Source organism: Macaca thibetana, chromosome 12 (assembly GCF_024542745.1).
Source record: "Macaca thibetana thibetana isolate TM-01 chromosome 12, ASM2454274v1, whole genome shotgun sequence".
Classification (NCBI taxonomy): domain Eukaryota; kingdom Metazoa; phylum Chordata; class Mammalia; order Primates; family Cercopithecidae; genus Macaca; species Macaca thibetana.
The window spans coordinates 38,439,206-38,456,803 of NC_065589.1; the positions used below are offsets into that span (position 1 = coordinate 38,439,206).

General features: G+C 42.3%; 1 long non-coding RNA gene across 1 annotated transcript; it reads left to right on the top strand.

Annotated features, from left to right (window-relative positions):
- Window positions 1–8,359: 8,359 nt before the first annotated feature.
- LOC126932214 (uncharacterized) lies at window positions 8,360–17,148 on the top strand. The gene is made up of 3 exons (XR_007718134.1): window positions 8,360–8,564; window positions 10,531–10,695; window positions 11,548–17,148. It is a non-coding gene; the product is annotated as an uncharacterized LOC126932214 (long non-coding RNA).
- Window positions 17,149–17,598: the final 450 nt, after the last annotated feature.

Below are 17,598 nucleotides of genomic sequence, written 5' to 3' on the forward strand. Positions count from 1 at the left end.
GACTATACACCCTTTTGTCCAATCATACTTCTGCATGACTGTCTACTCTTCAACAAACCTAATCACAAAAATACAGTTTTTCATGTTTCTTTGGGTCTTTATTTCTGAAGGCTCCCGTGTCACATAAAACTTATATCAAATAATTTTGTACATTTTTATCCTGTTCATTTATTTTTTGTTATAAAGGTCTCAACCAACACCTTGCAATGACTGGGGAAAAGATACTAATTTCTCTCCCCTATAATGGTTTATGTCACATTGGATGATATACAGTTTGGGGACAAATTGACTATTGCTAAAGCCACTTCTCTTAAGGTCCCTAGATGTCGTGAAAGGGAGAGGGAAGGAAAGAGGGGTGAGGGAGGAAAAAGAGAGAGAGAGAAGAGGAAGGAAAGAGAAGAACTTCATCCAGCTGCCTGACAGAGTGGGTCTTAATTACAGTCCTCCACATTACAAAAGGATTATATACACATTCAGATTTAGTAGAGTGGAGAAACTTGCCCTCTCTCCCCAGGAGAAGGAACATTCAGCTTTTCAGGGACTTTGCCTCTCTAGGAGATGATATGGGAAGAGCAATCCACAGTGGAGGAGAGCATTCTGAAAAACCATTCTTTCACTGACACATTCCTAGCAATGCCCAGAAATTCCTAAGAGGAAGGAAGCATTATCAGTTAACAGAGCAGAAATTTGCCTTTTTCTTAAAACACTTAATCTATCCTTTTACCTCATATTAGCAATTCTGACTTGTGTAGTTTCCTTTGGTTTGAAACTATAATTTACTCTTTTTTTCTTTTTTTTTTTTGAAACGGAATCCTGCTCTGTCACCCAGACTGGAGTGCAGTGGTGCCATCTCAGCTCACTGCAGCCTCTGTCTCCCAGGTTGAAGCAATTCTCTGCCTTAGCCTCCCGAGTAGCTGGGATTACAGTTGCCTGGCACCACGCCTGGCTAACTTTTTTTTTTTTTTAGTAGAGACGGGGCTTTGTCATCTTGCCCAGGCTGGTCTTGAACTGTTGACCTCATGATCCACCTGCCTCAGCCTCCCAAAGTGCTGGGATTTCAGGCATGAGGCACTGTGCCCAGCCTCATAATTTACTTTTTAAGGCAAGACACCTTTGAGTTTATCCATTTCTCATCTGCTCCTTCCCCTCACACATTAAACCCTCAACTACTTTAGTTAAAATTAAGTTTTCTTTTCTAAGAAGGTTAAGGAAATTGGAGAAGGAAAGGACCTAGGAAGAGGGTCTAGACACCAGAGAGAGCAAAGAAAATTCTTTAAAACCATATCGAAAACTGTCTGTCTTGCTTCCTCTTTCTTTCTTTTCCCCTGCCAAGTAAACCTTTTCCTGATTACAGTAAACACCTTCTTAACAGATCAAAAGGAACGATTTTAAAGTGAGCTGCTTACTCACAAAATTCATTATGGTAATGCCCCATCACAGTGGGCTGAGCGGCTCCCTCAGCAGCCTCGCTTTGATCTGCTGCTGTGGCCTCGCATCTGTTCCTGCAGTTAATCTACATTTTGTTGGCGTCAGACTTTTTCAGGACTTATGCCTCGGGTTTATGAAGCAGCCCAGTAGAATAAGAAGAGCCAGCCTAGAGGCAGAATTTTCCCTCCACATTTTAAAAATATACATTTTGAAACATCAGTCCCAACATATGTTAGATATTGAGCTCTTCCTTCCCACCCAGGTGAATTGAGCCCTTTTACTACTGTCTGTGAAATTCACCCTATGGTAGAGCTGTCTTAACACTGTAGCGCTCATGTCTGCAATGCAGGTTTCTTGCAGAGCATAATTTATTATTAATGATATAACAATGTAGAGTGTGCCAGCTTCCTAAACCTCAAAGTACCTTACAGACGCATAACAAAGAGTGCCAGGCCACTTACCTATGCGTTAAATAGTGCCACCCTAACCTGAAAGGAGCCACCTCTAAAAAGAAAGTCATTTTGCCTGTGTGGTGCCCGGGACTTCCCCAGGCTGGTATCGGTGCCGGAGATGGAGACTGCAGCAAGCGACTGGGACTCTCTAATTTGCGATGATATAACTTTGACCTTTAGAAAGACAGAGCATTTTGATCTGATTTCTGCAAATGATTTACCTGGGGGTATCTCTCTGTTGTTCAGTGTCCTACTCAATAAAACTGATGGAAAATAGCCTGTTTTGTTTTACCATCTGCCTGCATCTCTTGAATCAGTGACTGCCCAACTCAGCCTTCTGAATACCATTTCTCAGTTCTCACTCTCTTTGATATCTCTGAAGTATTAGAAATGTTGTTCATCAGCCGGGTGCAGTGGCTCACGCCTGTAATCCCAATACTTTGGGAGGCCGAGGCAGGTGGATCACCTGAGGTTAGGAGTTTGAGACCAGCCTGGCCAATGTGGTAAAACCCCATCTCTACTAAAAATACAAAAATTAGCTGGGTGTGGTGGCGGGTGCCTATAATCCCAGCTACTTGGGAGGCTGAGGCACAAGAATCAAGAATCGCTTGAACCTGGGAGGCAGAGGTTGCAGTGAGCTGAAATCCCACCACTGCACTCCAGCCTGGACAATAGAATAAGCCTCTGTCTCAAAACAAACAAACAAACCAAAAAACAAACAAAAAAACTATCAGGCTGGGTGGGTGGTTTTCGCCTGTAATCCCAGCACTTTGGGAGGCCAAGGCAGGCGGATCACCTGAGGTCGGGAGTTTGAGACCAGCCTGACCAACATGGAAAAACCCCATCTCTACTAAAAATACAAAATTAGCCGGACATGGTGGCATGTGCCTGTAATCCCAGCTACTAGGGGGGCTGAGGCAGGAGGATCGCTTGAACCTGGGAGGCGGAGGTTGCAGTGAGCTGAGGTCGCGCCATTGCACTCCAGCCTAGGCAACAAGAGCGAAACTCTGTCTCAAAAAAAAAAAGAACTATCAATCATCCTCTTTCAAAATCTCTGTCCTCTCCTGGCTTCTATAATGCTAGACTCTCTTTATTCTTCTCCCCTTTTTATTTATTCTGTTAACATTTCCCAGTTAGGACATCCATTTTTGGTCCCTAATTTCTGTTTCTCCATGACCATTAACAGAGCCCTCTCTCTTGCTAAAATAAGGATGATGGTGGTGAAGTAAATGCTTGTATACCTGCTGCGTTTTATAATTCCAGTGTTTCCACATGATCTCCTCTTACCTCACAGAAACCCCACAAACTGGTTGGGACACCTCATCACATGTCATTGCTGTCACTTATTTCCTGTTCTGCTTGCTGGACTGTGTGCTCTGTGAGGGTGGGGCCGTGCCTGTCCTAGCTCAGTAACCACCTTGCACACAGTGAGTGCTGATGGAATTATGATCAGGCTTATTTTACATATAACACTGCATTTTACAGCTAACCCTGATGCTTAGAGAGATTTGCTCACAATCACAAAGCATAGGAATGTTAAATACTGACTAGATCTCTGAATTCAAGTCTATCTTTTTACTTACTAAACTACTTTGCAAAGGACAGCGAGACCTGTATTTCTTCCTGTCGCACTACATGACCAACGGCCAGTCTTCAGAAATTCGTGGAAGGGAACTGCAGAGTTTATCTACCCCTGATTCCCAGGTTTACCTGATCATGAGCATCTCTTGAAATACTTACATAATGGAAGTTTCTGCTCCTCACCCTAGTTCTGCAGCATACAAATATCCAGAGGATAGGCAGAGGAAATTGGATGTATACACAGCTTCTCCCTGTCATTCTGTCCACATGACTTCTATGGGGCTGCTAGACCTGGCTTCAACTCCAAAGTGGGGATAAAACCCAAGGGACTTAAAGGGACACCACTTTGGAGCAGAGATAAAAGAAGAGACACCCAGCTCTACATTTGTAAGTGATTCTTATCAATAGGGAGATTTAGGAAACACAATTTCAAACTGATGTATCTTAAAATGTGATCAGCATCATCTGGGAACTTACTGGAAATGCAGATTCTCAGGCCCAGCTCTCACCCTGTTGAATCTGAAATTGAATCTAAAGATGAGGTCCAGCAGTCTGTGCCTTAACAAATCCTTCCAGGTGATTCTGATGCATGCTAAGATATGACATGCGTGGCTGGACACAGTGGCTTATGCCTGTAATTCCAGCACCCCGGGAGGCCGAGGCAAAGCAGATCTTTTGAGCCCCAAAGTTTGAGACCAGCCTGGGCAACATGGTGAAATCTCGTATCTACAAAAAATACAAAAATAAATCAGCTGGGCATGGTGGCACACATCTGTAGTCCCAGCTACTTAGGAGGCTGAGGTGGGGAGATTGCTTGAGCCCAGGAGGTCAAGGTAGCAGTGAGCCGTGATTGTGCCACTGCACTCCAGCCTAGGCAATAGATCAAGACTGTCTCAAAAAAAAAAAAAAAGGAGGTTGTCTTCTAATACCATACTAAACAGATGAGGCCAGTTCTAATTTTCGGAAAGTGATGACACAACCTCTTCAGTAAACTTTTCCAGCACTCAAAGTCGTTGTCACCAGGAAACTAAATCTCTCTTGCTCTTTGTGAAGCCCATTTTTTTCTTGTTCTGAACCCAGTCCTTCATAAATTTAGGTTTTACATCACTTCATGAATCAGACAGTTCATGTTCATATTTCTTAAAAGCTATTTTTATTACTTGATTATATTGATGCTTTTGTGAGGAAGCTCTCCACTACATTGTATCATCCAATTAAGCAATTAAGCAAATATCTTGTCTGCTTGGCCACAATTCTATGCAAACAATGCCCAGCACTGGGCTTGGTATGGACAAAGAGCTCAGTAAATATTTGTTAAATTTTTTAAAAAAAGGAATTCTTTGGCTGTGATCATGGTATTTTGGTCAGAGGTTGTCATCGGAGGAGGACAGAATTCTCAGGGCCTACGCTCCTTGCTCTGCAGGTCAATATCACTGGCTTGGTCCTCCTTGGTATCCATTGTGCCCACTTCATGCCTTTTGCTCCAGCCTTTGCCATCTTACTTGCCTCCTTGCCTGGGGCCCAGACTTTGAGACACTTCCCTTGCTGCATTTCATTTCATTTGGGTCTAGTCACTTTAACTCACTTGGATTTCTGATCCTATTACTTCCCAAAGTGTTTGTGACCCCAGTTCACCATCACCTACAGGTGTAAATATTGGGTCTTCCATCTTTAATTCTGTTCCAAAGTAGAGCCCTTGTTAAGTCATTCTTCATCGCTACCACTGGGGCTGAAGTCACAGTCAGCAAACCTAGAGAACCCCTGTGGATGAAATGGTAGACAAAGAGAAATAGGGTACATGCCAAATTGAATCACATGTGTGGGGAGAGTCTGTTATTAACATGCATTTAGCATTTGGGAATTCTAAGTACTTAATACATGTCAATAACTGTAATAATAATATATATCTCGAGGAAATGGCATTGTGTTTACATGCTCCCTGCCTGGGTGGCTATTTAACACAGTCAGTTGGACATCTGGACTCAGGCCACTTGGTCACTAGCCTGGTTTTTGCTAAAGAGTGACTGCAGCTTCTATAGCCCACAAACCCCTTGTTATGTTGCCCAGCACCCTGCAGGGAGATGCAGTTGTCCAGTGAACCTATTTAAGCAAAGGACCATGCATGGAGTTTCCCAGGTGGCATTTGAAAAGCTAATCCTTCCATTTTTAACAACAACTACAAAAGAAAATGAAGAAAAATGCAGTGCACTGTGAGAATCAATTGAGATGGGAAATATTCAATAATTTATAACATTCATACAGCATGTTTTCCTATAAAATTTTACACAAATTGAATCTTCATTTTTATATCAGAGAATCTTCCTACCTCATAACTGCATGGCTGTTAGTTATGTGCTTAGTTAGCTGGAAGACTGGAAAAGAAAATGGTTATTGATGGGTTAGAGCCTTCCCATGGAGAGGGACATTACTGAGGCAGTATATGAAGCAGAAAGAGCACTACTCTTGGCATCAGGACATCTGGGTTTGATGATAGCCTCCCCAAATTACTAATTTCATGATGTTAGATGTTTCTCAAATCCTTTCTTTTTTTTTTTTTTTTTTTTTTTTTTTTGAGACGGAGTCTCACTCTGTCACCCAGGCTGGAGTGCAGTGGCCAGATCTCAGCTCACTGCAAGCTCCGCCTCCCGGGTTCACGCCATTCTCCTGCCTCAGCCTCCGGAGTAGCTGGGACTACAGGCGCCCGCCACCTCGCCCGGCTAGTTTTTTTGTATTTTTTAGTAGAGACGGGGTTTCACCGGGTTAGCCAGGATGGTCTCGATCTCCTGACCTCGTGATCCGCCCGTCTCGGCCTCCCAAAGTGCTGGGATTACAGGCGTGAACCACCACGCCCGGCCTCAAATCCTTTCTAAGCTTCAGTTGCTTCCACTGTAAAATGGGAACAAAGGTTCTTTTCCTACCCATTTGCAGAGATGTTTTGAGAAAGTAAGAAATTACACAGACATATACAAATCTATAATCAGATTTTGCTATAATAATGCATAACAATCTTAACATTTTAGTGATTTGCAACAACATATATTTTTCCTTCATGGGTTTTTTGATCAGCTGTGGCTCATCTGAGCTGGGCTGGGCTTAGGTTCAAGTCTGCTTAGGTGTCTCTCATTCCATGACCCAGGCTTAATATGGAATGGCTATTTCATTTATGTTCTTCTCATGGCTTTTGACTGCTGTGGAAAAGAGCAAGTGGAAACTTGATATGACTGTTAAAGTCTGAGCTTGAGGCTAACATTTGACTGGTCAGTGCAAGTCCCTTGGCCAAGACCAGTGTCAACAGGGAAGTGAAGCATCTTCAGCCCACAGAGAAGGCCATGGGCGGGAGGAAAGAAAGAATTTTGAACAAATACAATATTATAATTTATCACAGTGAATGGAATTGTTCTGAAAACTATTAGGTAACATTCAGATGTGGGGGTGGTAATAATGATTACTTTAGCCTTGGATGATTAACAGTCTTAAGTTGTCTTACAAAAATGAGATTTGGGGTTTTGCAGGGGGAGAAAAGCACTCAAGCATAGGCTGTGTCATATAAACATTACAGTTCATTGTCAAGGCCTTCAAGGATCCATTTCCAGCTAAGTAAGCATGCATCTATAGTTAAACCGATATGGGTTGGAAGATACTATGATGTTAGACAGGGTCTGATCAGTGAGCACAGCTGCTAGAGTCTTTTCAGTTCCTCACAGGAGATGCATCAAAGGTGGTGGATTCTGTGTGTTCAGGGAAAGGAACTGCCAGGTCACATCACAGGAAGCTCAAATTGAGGGCTTACATGATCCATACTACAAGCCATATCACATGAAAAGCCAGTGTGATTTTCTCATGTATGGTCACATGCCACATAATGATGTTTCCCGAATATATGAGAGTGGTCCCATAAGATTATAATATTGTTTTTTTGTTTTTGTTTTTGTTTTTTGAGACGGAGTCTCGCTCTACCGCCCAGGCTGGAGTGCAGTGGCCGGATCTCAGCTCACTGCAAGCTCCGCCTCCCGGGTTTACGCCATTCTCCTGCCTCAGCCTCCCGAGCAGTTGGGACTACAGGCGCCTGCCACCGCGCCCGGCTAGTTTTTTGTATTTTTTTAGTAGAGACGGGGTTTCACCGTGTTAGCCAGGATGGTCTCGATCTCCTGACCTCGTGATCCGCCCGTCTCGGCCTCCCAAAGTGCTGGGACTACAGGCTTGAGCCACCGCGCCCGGCCTGTTTTTTTTTTTTTTTTTTTTTTTTTCTGAGGTGGGGTCTCGCTCTGTTGCTCAGGCTGGACTACAGTGGGGCAATCTCGGCTCACTGCAACCTCCGTCTTCCAGGTTCAAGCAATTCTCCTGCCTCAGCCTCCCAAGTACCTGGGATTACAGGCATCCACCACCACACCCAGCAAATTTTTGTATTTTTAGTAGAGGTGGGGTTTCACCATGTTGGCCAGACTGGTCTCGAACTCCTGACCTCAAGTGATCCACCTGCCTTAGCCTCCCAAAGTGCTGGAATTACAGATGTGAGCCACTGAGCCCAGCCTAAGATTATAATAATGCATTTTTACTGTACCTTTTCTGTGTTTAGATACAACACTTACCACTGTATTGCAACTGCCTATGGTAATCAGTACAGTAACATGCTGTACAGGCTTGTAGCCTAGGAGTAATAGGCTACATCATATAGCCTAGGTGCGTACCATCTAGGTTATATTACCTAGGTTTGTGTAAGTATAGCCTATGATGTTGGCATAACCACATAACCACAAAATTGCATAGCAAACCATTTCTCAGAATGTATGCCCATCGTTATGCAATGCATACTGTAGTTGGGAAAACTGCCTTTCACAAGCCATGTCACTTGGCTCCAACGGGTCTTTAGTAGGCAATATAATGACTAGTCACTCCACCTGGCAAGTTGTGCTGCTGTTGCATGACATTGACCTGATTGAGGGCACATGTGATCAGCTGTCTCTTGTCATACCAGGCTATCATACCTCTCTAAATCTGGAAGTAGAGAAAAGGCATTGAAATGGTTTCATGTCTTTGTGAATTTAATCCTGTCATTTCTATTGATCACTTTGGCTGTGGAGACCAAGAAGGAGAAAAGGACAGGTAAGAGGCAAAGCGGGTCTGGGCAAAGGAGAAGTGATCTGGCAGGATTTGACCCTGCTCAAAAGTAGGAAGCAAAAATAGTATCATAAGGGGAAAAGACTGAGGTTTGAAATTCTGGACCTCTGTTTCTTTATCTAGAAAATGAGCATAAGAGTATCTGTTTTGCAAAATTGTTGTGAGAATTCAATGAGATGTTGTATATGGAAGTTGTTATCACTGTATCTAGCATATAGTAAAAGATCAACTCATATCAGACTCTTCACTTTCCAGTGTAGGGGCCCAAGGAAAACTTTGCCTTCTCCCTCTGAAGGTTTGTTGAAAATCACTGACAAGAGGCAGATTAATAGGAGAAAAAGCATACAAATTTATTTTTAATGTGCACATGGGAGTCTTCAGAATGAAGACCCAAAGACACAGGAGAGTTTGTCTATTTTTATGCTTAGGCTCAACAAAGTGTGAATAGTCATATGAAGATACGATTGGACAAAAAGGGTCTGATCTAATGCTAACAGCCTAAGTGGGGAAACCCAGCAAGGGCTGTCTGTGTAGATTCTTCTTGGCTGGTCTGAGTATCTATTCCTTTCTTCTGGGTATGGGGCAGAATCCTCTGGAATGGGGGGCTGATGACCTACAGTCAAGCAAGGTAGATCAGATCATTTCTTTATGGCTAGCTTTTACTCAGAAAGGTGGAAGGGGGGATTAGAGTAATATTTTTGGGTTTTTTGGCTGGTATTGGGGAAAGAGGAGTTCTGCTTTCTATGACATCCCTTGGGGAAAAGGGGTTCTGGGGGTTCTACTTTTTCTGGCTGGCCCAGAGGGAGAACTGGACTGAGACAGGAGAGCAGGAAAAGGTCAGGGAAAAACTTTTGCTTCTGAAGCTGCTTCTGAGGCTTTCACTTTGGGTTATTGTTTTCTGAGTCCCCACACCAACATAATAGGGGTGTTCTCCAATTCCCAAATGAAAAAAATAGAGAAAGAAAGCTGATCAAATATGATGTGTTTCATAAGGAACTATGCTCTCAGAAAATACTATTAGTTACCATGGACTATTTCTATCCAGACTTAAAAAGTCATAGAACAAAGATATCAGGAGGAGAAAGATGTATCTTTCTTTATAAACCATTCTGAGGATTACATGAGTTAATACATGAAAGTAGTTTGAATAGTGCCTGGCACAGGGTAAGAGCTCAATTAATGTTAGTAATAGTAGTAGTAGCTAGTATCATTAATTTTGGCTGAATTGGCTACACAAATTTCTTGCAAAGAGCTGACCAGTCTCATTACTGATGGAGCCCAAGCTTAATAATTCAAAGTCTCAGATGGAGAAAGTGAGTGCGGGAGGCAGAAAGAGAGAAATGAATGGTTTGGCTCTGAACACCATTGTTTCTGGTACTGGGGCACTGATCCTCTTTATGGCTACCGGGAAAATTAAACTAATTTGACAGTCATGTGGACTGTTTCCAGAGTGCCAATATTCTGGGGGACTACACTTGCCTCGGAAGGAGGTCCCCTGGCCAGTTTCCAAGAGGATTGGCAGAAAATTCCAGTCAGTTGTTCAGGTTTAGAATTAAATTTCTAAGGGAAATCGATTTGTGTTTATTTGTTTTCATTTCTTCAATATAGGGGCAGCTGTAAAAATAAAGAAGCTATAAAAATAATGCACAGAAGAACATTAGAAATTAAAAAGCATTATAATTATCAGGACTTTAAAACACTACTGTTGCTATTCTAGTTCCCTCTCTATAGATGTTTCTCCATCAAACGGTCTCTGTGTGTAATGGTCTCTCCCCATTTCTGCACGTGTGTAAACTGTAAGAGAATGTCACTGAAGACTCACTTTCTCACTACTAGAAATAAAAACGGGAGATTTCTCCATCTCTGTTTGGACCCTAGAACCGGTGTTAGAACTATGCCTCCTGGTGATACACAGTTTTGGCAGCTTTTCTCTACCTTTTTGGTACTAAAGGCTCATGAACTCAGACAGGATTTCGAAGGAATTTCAGCTGGACGGGAAAAGGAAAGGAAGTATGCTGGCAGATTATGTTTTTGTGACCAGTTCTTCACAACTGCAACAAAAAATAAACAAGACTCAGATATGATGGCTCAGATTCCCTCCCAACTTGGGAAGACGGTAAGGAATGGAGATCATGGTCCACCCATGTACCTGCCCCATCTTCTTTTTTTTTTTTTTTTTTTTTTTGAGATGGAGTCTCACTCTGTCACCCAGGCTGGAGTGCAGTGGTACAATCTCAGCTCACTGCAACCTCTGCCTCCTGGGTTCAAGTGATTCTTCTGCCTCAGCCTCCCAAGTAGCTGAGACTACAGGCATGCGCCACGATGCCCAGCTAACTTTCGTATTTTAGTAGAGACAGGGTTTCACTATGTTGGCCAGGATGGTCTTGATCTACCCACCTCGGCCTCTCAAAGTGCTGGGATTACAGGCGTGAGCCACCATGCCTGGCCATATCTGTCCCATCTTATTCATCACTACCTCTTTCCAGGACAGGTGTGTCTGGAGCTGTAGTGCTTTACCTGGCCTCCTGAGTTTTCCTTGCAGTAAGAACTTGAGACCAGAGCCTCCTCTCTCAGGTTCATGTTGAAGTAAGGGACTCAGACAGGGTTACAAATCCAAAGGCTACTTAAAAAAATATATCAGCCTGTACGACCCCACAGCAGCTAAATTAAGTTTGGGGAAAACAGATAGGACATCAAGAGGTTGACAGTTTGAGTCAATAGAAGGGAGTTCTCAAAGCTCTAAAGAAGTGTCTCTGTTTTGGAGACCATAGTTCTGAGTTTCAATAGAGTCCCTGGAAGGCAGTTGCTTCAGTCCTCAGTAGTGACATGTTTTTGTCATAGCAAGCCATGTCTCTGTGAAGGCCATGTGGCCAGACAGGAACCGTGTCTCTTGGGAAGTGGGGCCTGGTGGGGTGGCTGGATGTGAGTGCACTTTCACTGAAACATGTTTTCCTCCCTGCTTCTTCAGCTATTTGTTCTCTGTCAGCAACTTCACAGGTGGCCTTGGCTCCTAAAATCCGGTCATCCAAAGATCATGATCAAAGAGAACCCTCTGCACAGATTGCAAGGACCACCTGCCTAGATGAGGCCTCAGTCGGCATCCTCCCCCTCCCATTTCCAATGTCTAGCATTTCACGTAATTTTCTCCTCTTTGCTCTGCTACAAGCTCCAGGCATCCGTTTGTGTTATTAGATTTACGTATGCAGGTCAACAGCACACATCACCAACCCACCTCACAGCTGGGAGGGTTGTTGTGGAGTCTTTTTTCTACTTGATGTTTTCATTTTGGCTCATGTCTTCCTCCTTCTCAAGGCAGTGGCATAAAGGATCATTAAGGTAAGGCAGCTGAGAACATGAAGCAGGGTTTATCATGAAACCAAAGACTAAATCTCCGCAGTCACCAGCCCCGGCACGAACTTGCCTACCCCTTGGCTTCTGTGTGCCTGGAAAGGACAACTCTTGCTTTAAAGAAGTCATTCCCCTGTGGCAAGGGGCGGAGGCTGCTAAGATCAGATGTGCCGTGGCGCTAATGCTTTGAGTTTACAAGATGCTGTCTGTGAAATGCCCTGCAGCTTTATTTCTCTCTCCTGGATGCATGAAACGCTGGAAGGGCCAAGGATGGGGCTGGTATTAATAGAGTAAAACCTCAACTAATTGCAGAGCATGTGCTGCAATATCCTCTTTGATACCAGAAACTATGTCAGCAGAGGTAGAAGTAATATAGAGACACATGGAGGCATTTAGGATGTCAGAAAGAGGGAGTTATAAAAATAAATTAGTTAAGCTAGCAACAAATGAGCTGGAAATGTAAAACACACATCTGAATCTCTTGGGTCAAAGATAGGGAAGGGAAGGAGATTGGTTCAAATTGGGAGAGGGAGGAGCTCAACATGTAAAGAAAAGGAAAGGAGAAATGGCTGGAGGGTTTGCAGAGCAGAGGCCTGTGAAGCGCAAAGAGGAGAACAGAGAGAAAGGCCAGAGTCAGAGTGAGCCAGGAGGCATCTAACAGACACACATGGAAGCCCCCAACATCTCCTGGAAAGAGGCTTCCAACAGCCACAAGCTGCTGGAACACTGGCCCACCCTACCCAGGGAAGTGGAAAGAGCTGGGAAAATCCGTTCTGAGCCCCAGGCAAAGGACAGAATTAGCTTGACCCTCAGAAGCTCCATGTTCTTCTATGCTCACTCCTAACCTCAAAGGTTTGAGTCACAAAGACACAGACTCACATGTGTACGCATACAAGCACATGCACGCACGCATACACGTTACAACCGCCACTACCCGCTCACCACCCCCAGCCAGAAAAACCTCAACAACCTGGAGGAGAGAAAAGCCCAGTTTACTGGGATGCATAGTAGGTTTTTGTTGAGAGATGGCTCTCATGGATTATCTTAGTTTTTATTTTCTCTCTTGAAAGAAATTATGTGATTTCTTTTAAGTGTAGAAAAGCAAGGAGAATTGTAGTTATGGTTCATTATTTTGTGAGCTGAGTTTATTTACTTTACATAGTACCTTAGCAGCTATAGTTTCTACTATTTAGAAGTTTTCTGCCACACTAGGGAACTTGGTGGGAGGGTTCAGAGCTAACCCCAGCACCCTTCCTAAGCTCCTACTCCGTCCTCCTGCTTGCTGAGATCAGAGTTTACTTTCTGGAGCTTTTGTGTCCCAATTATAGACATAGACTTTAAACACATAGGCCTGGTTAAGTGACACATTGACGAAAAGTCATTCGCCCTGATGAGTTTGTCAGTCAGCAAGGTTAAGTGGCTGAGTGAAAATTGTTTTCAGTTGGGGAAGGGTTGTTTGGAGTTCAGGGGTTTAGAATTGAATTTCTAAAGCAGGGATGGGAGATGACATCAAGTGAGGGAAAAAAAAAAAAAGTAAAGAAAGAGATGTAACTAGGGTACTAAAATATTCTAATTTTTGCTCCTTGTCCAGGGAGCAGACAGAAACTGTGTCTAGTAGCATTTAATTCACATACCCCAAATACTGCATTATTCATAAAGCTTTGTGTTTTGCTTTCATTTGTTTGGTGTTACAAGGTGAATTCACTCATTTAATAAACGCTTGTTGAGTGTCCATGTATGAGCCAGGGTGACAAGGTAGGTCTTGTATTATGCACTCTTTGACAAGTCTCTTTCTTGGTGATTTTGTTCATAAGAGCAATTCTGTGATTGAATGTAGTTATTAAGATGAATACAGACAGAGGATCATTCTTTAGGATCATGTACATAGACCCACAGAACCCAGATTTGTCAAGGATATGAACAATCATTTGTCCAGTTTTTCCATCTGTGACATGATCTCACACTAACACCCCTATTAAATATGCTCTTGTGCTTTTCTCCCTGAATACTTTCAGCAGCAAAGAGCTTACCATCTCTCAAACCACCAGGCTCTTCTTTCCGGTGGTTCAGATTGTTACAGAATTCTTTTTTTATACTGAACTAAAAGTTATCTCTCTCTGACTCCTTTTTGTTGGGTCCCATTTTTTTCCCCACCATTTACCCAGAATGTCTCCTTTTTCTCCCATGTGACAGCTGTTTTCCTACTTGAGGATAACCTTTATGTATTTCCCATCATCGAGTCTCTTCTCCAGACTCTACAGGCTACATTCATTCAAGCATTCTTTGTAAACCATGATTTTTGACTCCCTTTGCCAACCTTGGTGACCTATGGTTTATTGATGGCCTTCTGAAAACATGGCACAAAATGTTCCAGGCATGGTTTCTGACCAGCTTAGGCTATAGTGGAGTTTCACTCCTCTTATCTGGAAGAATCTTCCTTGATTAATGAGCAATGAGTTGGTATCGCCTGGTCTGGACACTTCCTCACATGCTTGGCTCATACTGGACTTACAGGATACCATGGTCATCTCCACATGTCTGGCCTTCAGGTACATCTCTGCCATCCATACACAGTCACTGGTTTTCTGGACCCAAACACAGGCTGCACTCTTTCCCCTATTAAATGTCATCCTTTGAGAACAAACATATTGTTATAGCTGGCTGAGATTGTTTGGGAATCTATTGTTGTCACTGAACACAATAAATCTCTCTCCTAGTTTCATTTATGGGTCCACCACAACCGGCATGTCATCTATATCCTTGACCAACTTATGATAACTGTTGAACAGGACAATATTTCTTTCTTTATGAGGAAGCCAAGCCATCACCAGAAACAACATAAAAATCTCTCTCCATTCTGGACATTGACAGTTAGCATATGAATCAACATTGACTTGATGACAATATAATTTAATAATTAAATACCAATGCAATGGTTTTATTTTGGCAACCCAGTTAGTGGTAAACTGCACTTTAACCTAATCATCATAGTTTGTATCAGAATTTTGTTTTTGATGGATTAATGCTCCTTGAAAAATTTTGGTGAATTTGTACAAGATTTCCAGTAAAATGGTTGAATCCAATGATTCCAAAGTTAATTCCAGGTCTGACCTCTTCCATGTTTTAGCCTAACAATGTAACTGACTGCTGGATATCATAGAATTTTCTATTTTGTACTATATTTATTTATGAATATATTACCTCTCCTGTGGCAGCATAAGCTCCTTGAAGGCATGTATCAAATTGTGATTCCTATTTACATTGCATATAGAATCTAATATAGCACTTTAAACAGTAGGTGCTCAATAAATGATTGTTGGATGATTGAATCATTGTAATATAGACATAGAGTAATACTATGGGCTTCACAGAAGTACTTTAGGACTTTGAGGTTCTCAGACAAAATATAACCTCATGAGTATATATTTTTCTTCCAGATTCAAAGTAAGCACAGGTCCCTCAGCTTCATGATCTGTGAATAAGAAATATTTGCCTTTAAGATAGCCTGAGGCTTCTCATTCAGTACAGCAAACATTTTTCTTAGTATAGTCTCAGAATCAGTAAGTTTTCCATGTTACCAGCCAGAGACAGTCCAAGTCTCTCAATCTGCAGTAATTATCTCAACAAGGTCAATTAGTAGTTTTAAAAATGATCCAGTCACTTGGCTGCTGGTTTTCCTTTTACTCCTGTTTCGCAGCAGAATGCTCCCAGCATCAATTGCCATGGAAGCTGCATTGCACCAGAGGAAAAAACTGTCTACCTAAATGCCAAAAGGAGGTGTCCTTCAGGCAGAAAGAGAGAGAGAACAGTTTATAGGTGCTCTGGGAGGCACAGTCGCTCCAGGCAGATTATTCTGTGACTACACAATGTTCTGAGATGCCTGAGACTCTCCACTTTGCAGCTTAAAAATGCCTGAGGAAGTTGCTCAGGTGCCAAGCTGGAAGTTTAAAGTCAAGAGAAATTAGTGCAAATGGGAAAAAACATCCCCTGAGTGGAAGACTTTTAAAAAAACACCACCAAAAAAAAAAAAAAAAACATAGCTCTCCTGCTGAACTGTGTGAAGGATGGAAATTAGATCAAGCTTCAGTCAAACACTAAATCCTTGTCTAGTTTGCTTTTGTTTTTCCCATAACACAAAATTCCTAAGGGTTTGCTAAGCCTGTCTATTAAATACTTTATATCTCCTACTACCTTTTATCAAGGGGAAATGATATTTAGGCTTTTAAAAGTAGTATTTTATCTTTCAAAATAGCATTTGTCATAAATTGTGTAAATTTTTAGCTGCATGTCTAGGTGATGGTTGGTGGTACATTTTTATTTCCATGGGATGTTCAAGGTCACCCTTCGCATCTACATTTAAGGATATGAATCAAAGGTAAGAAGGATTCCTCAGGGCTATAAAATTGCCCAGTGTAAGATGAAGGTGGGAGCTTATGGGGAGAATGACAGAGATTGCAAATAAAATCAGATTAGACAAACATTCTCTTTTCTCTCCTGGAACACTTCTCTTCCATGCAATATATTCTCACCATGTGGATCTTGTCTCCTTTAAGCCCCTGGAAAAGCAGAGCAGGTCCCAAAGGGAGCTTGGGAAAAAAGGAATGATGAGAGAACGGTCTGTGACATGGGAGTCCCTTGTGGGGGGCCTCAGCCAGCTCCACCCTAAGCACTGCAGGGGAAGCTGCTTCCTCCTTCCTGAGTGTAAAGATCGAGATGGTTAAGAGTCAGGGCACAGAAGCAGTCAGCATCACCTGTCAGTTGCACAGGCCTTAAGCTAAAGGTGCCATAGGTAACTTCCGAAGCCCTAGTGATTTGCCTGGGTGTTTGGTAGGCATTTATTCCACAAACTCATTTGTGGTGGGGGTGGCCTCACAAAGCAGCTCTCACAGGATTTGGGCCTGGGACACCAGCCACATAACACAAATAACACGTATCGTAGACCCATCAGGAGAAAGATTACACTTAAACTCCCCTCAACCCAGGGAAAAAGCACCAGGAAAAAAATGAGGTCCTCAAGGTAGCTTTCAATATTGATCGAAGGCTGACCTGACAAAGAACTGCCTAAAATCGTGTTTGCTGTTGCTTCTCTCCAGGGTCCTGGGATAATTTGTAATTCAAACTTGGAAGGAATCCTAAGCTATTTCCTTCAGATTTATTCTTTCCACATGTGAAACGAAATAATTAAAACACCTCATCTGCTTTTAGAGCTTGAGTTTTTTTAAAAAAACAAAACAAAAAGAAATTGCTGATTGAATCCATATTCCTCCCAATCTTCCACTAATTTAATGTCAAAAAATGATTTCCTATGATGAACAATGATTTTGCATACAAATAGATTTTTGAAAGTGGATTTTAACAATTTATATTTGTTAATAAGTTACAATAAATCTATCATCCTTATCTTTATTACTCTAGATGAGTTCCAAAATACTTGAAGGGAAGAGGTCTCAGTCATATTTAAATTCACTCGAGTAATGATATTTCTGATAGGCTACAGGTTGCTTAAAATAGTTGATATGGTATCCAACTGCTTTCATGTGGACTCTTGTAATGGTTATTAAGCTAAATTAACTAAGGCCTTATAATTATGGTTGTTTGGGGCAATTCAAAGAAACTCAAGTTTCTTATATGGCATGTGCCATATTTATCAAGCTAAACTAATTGGAAAATA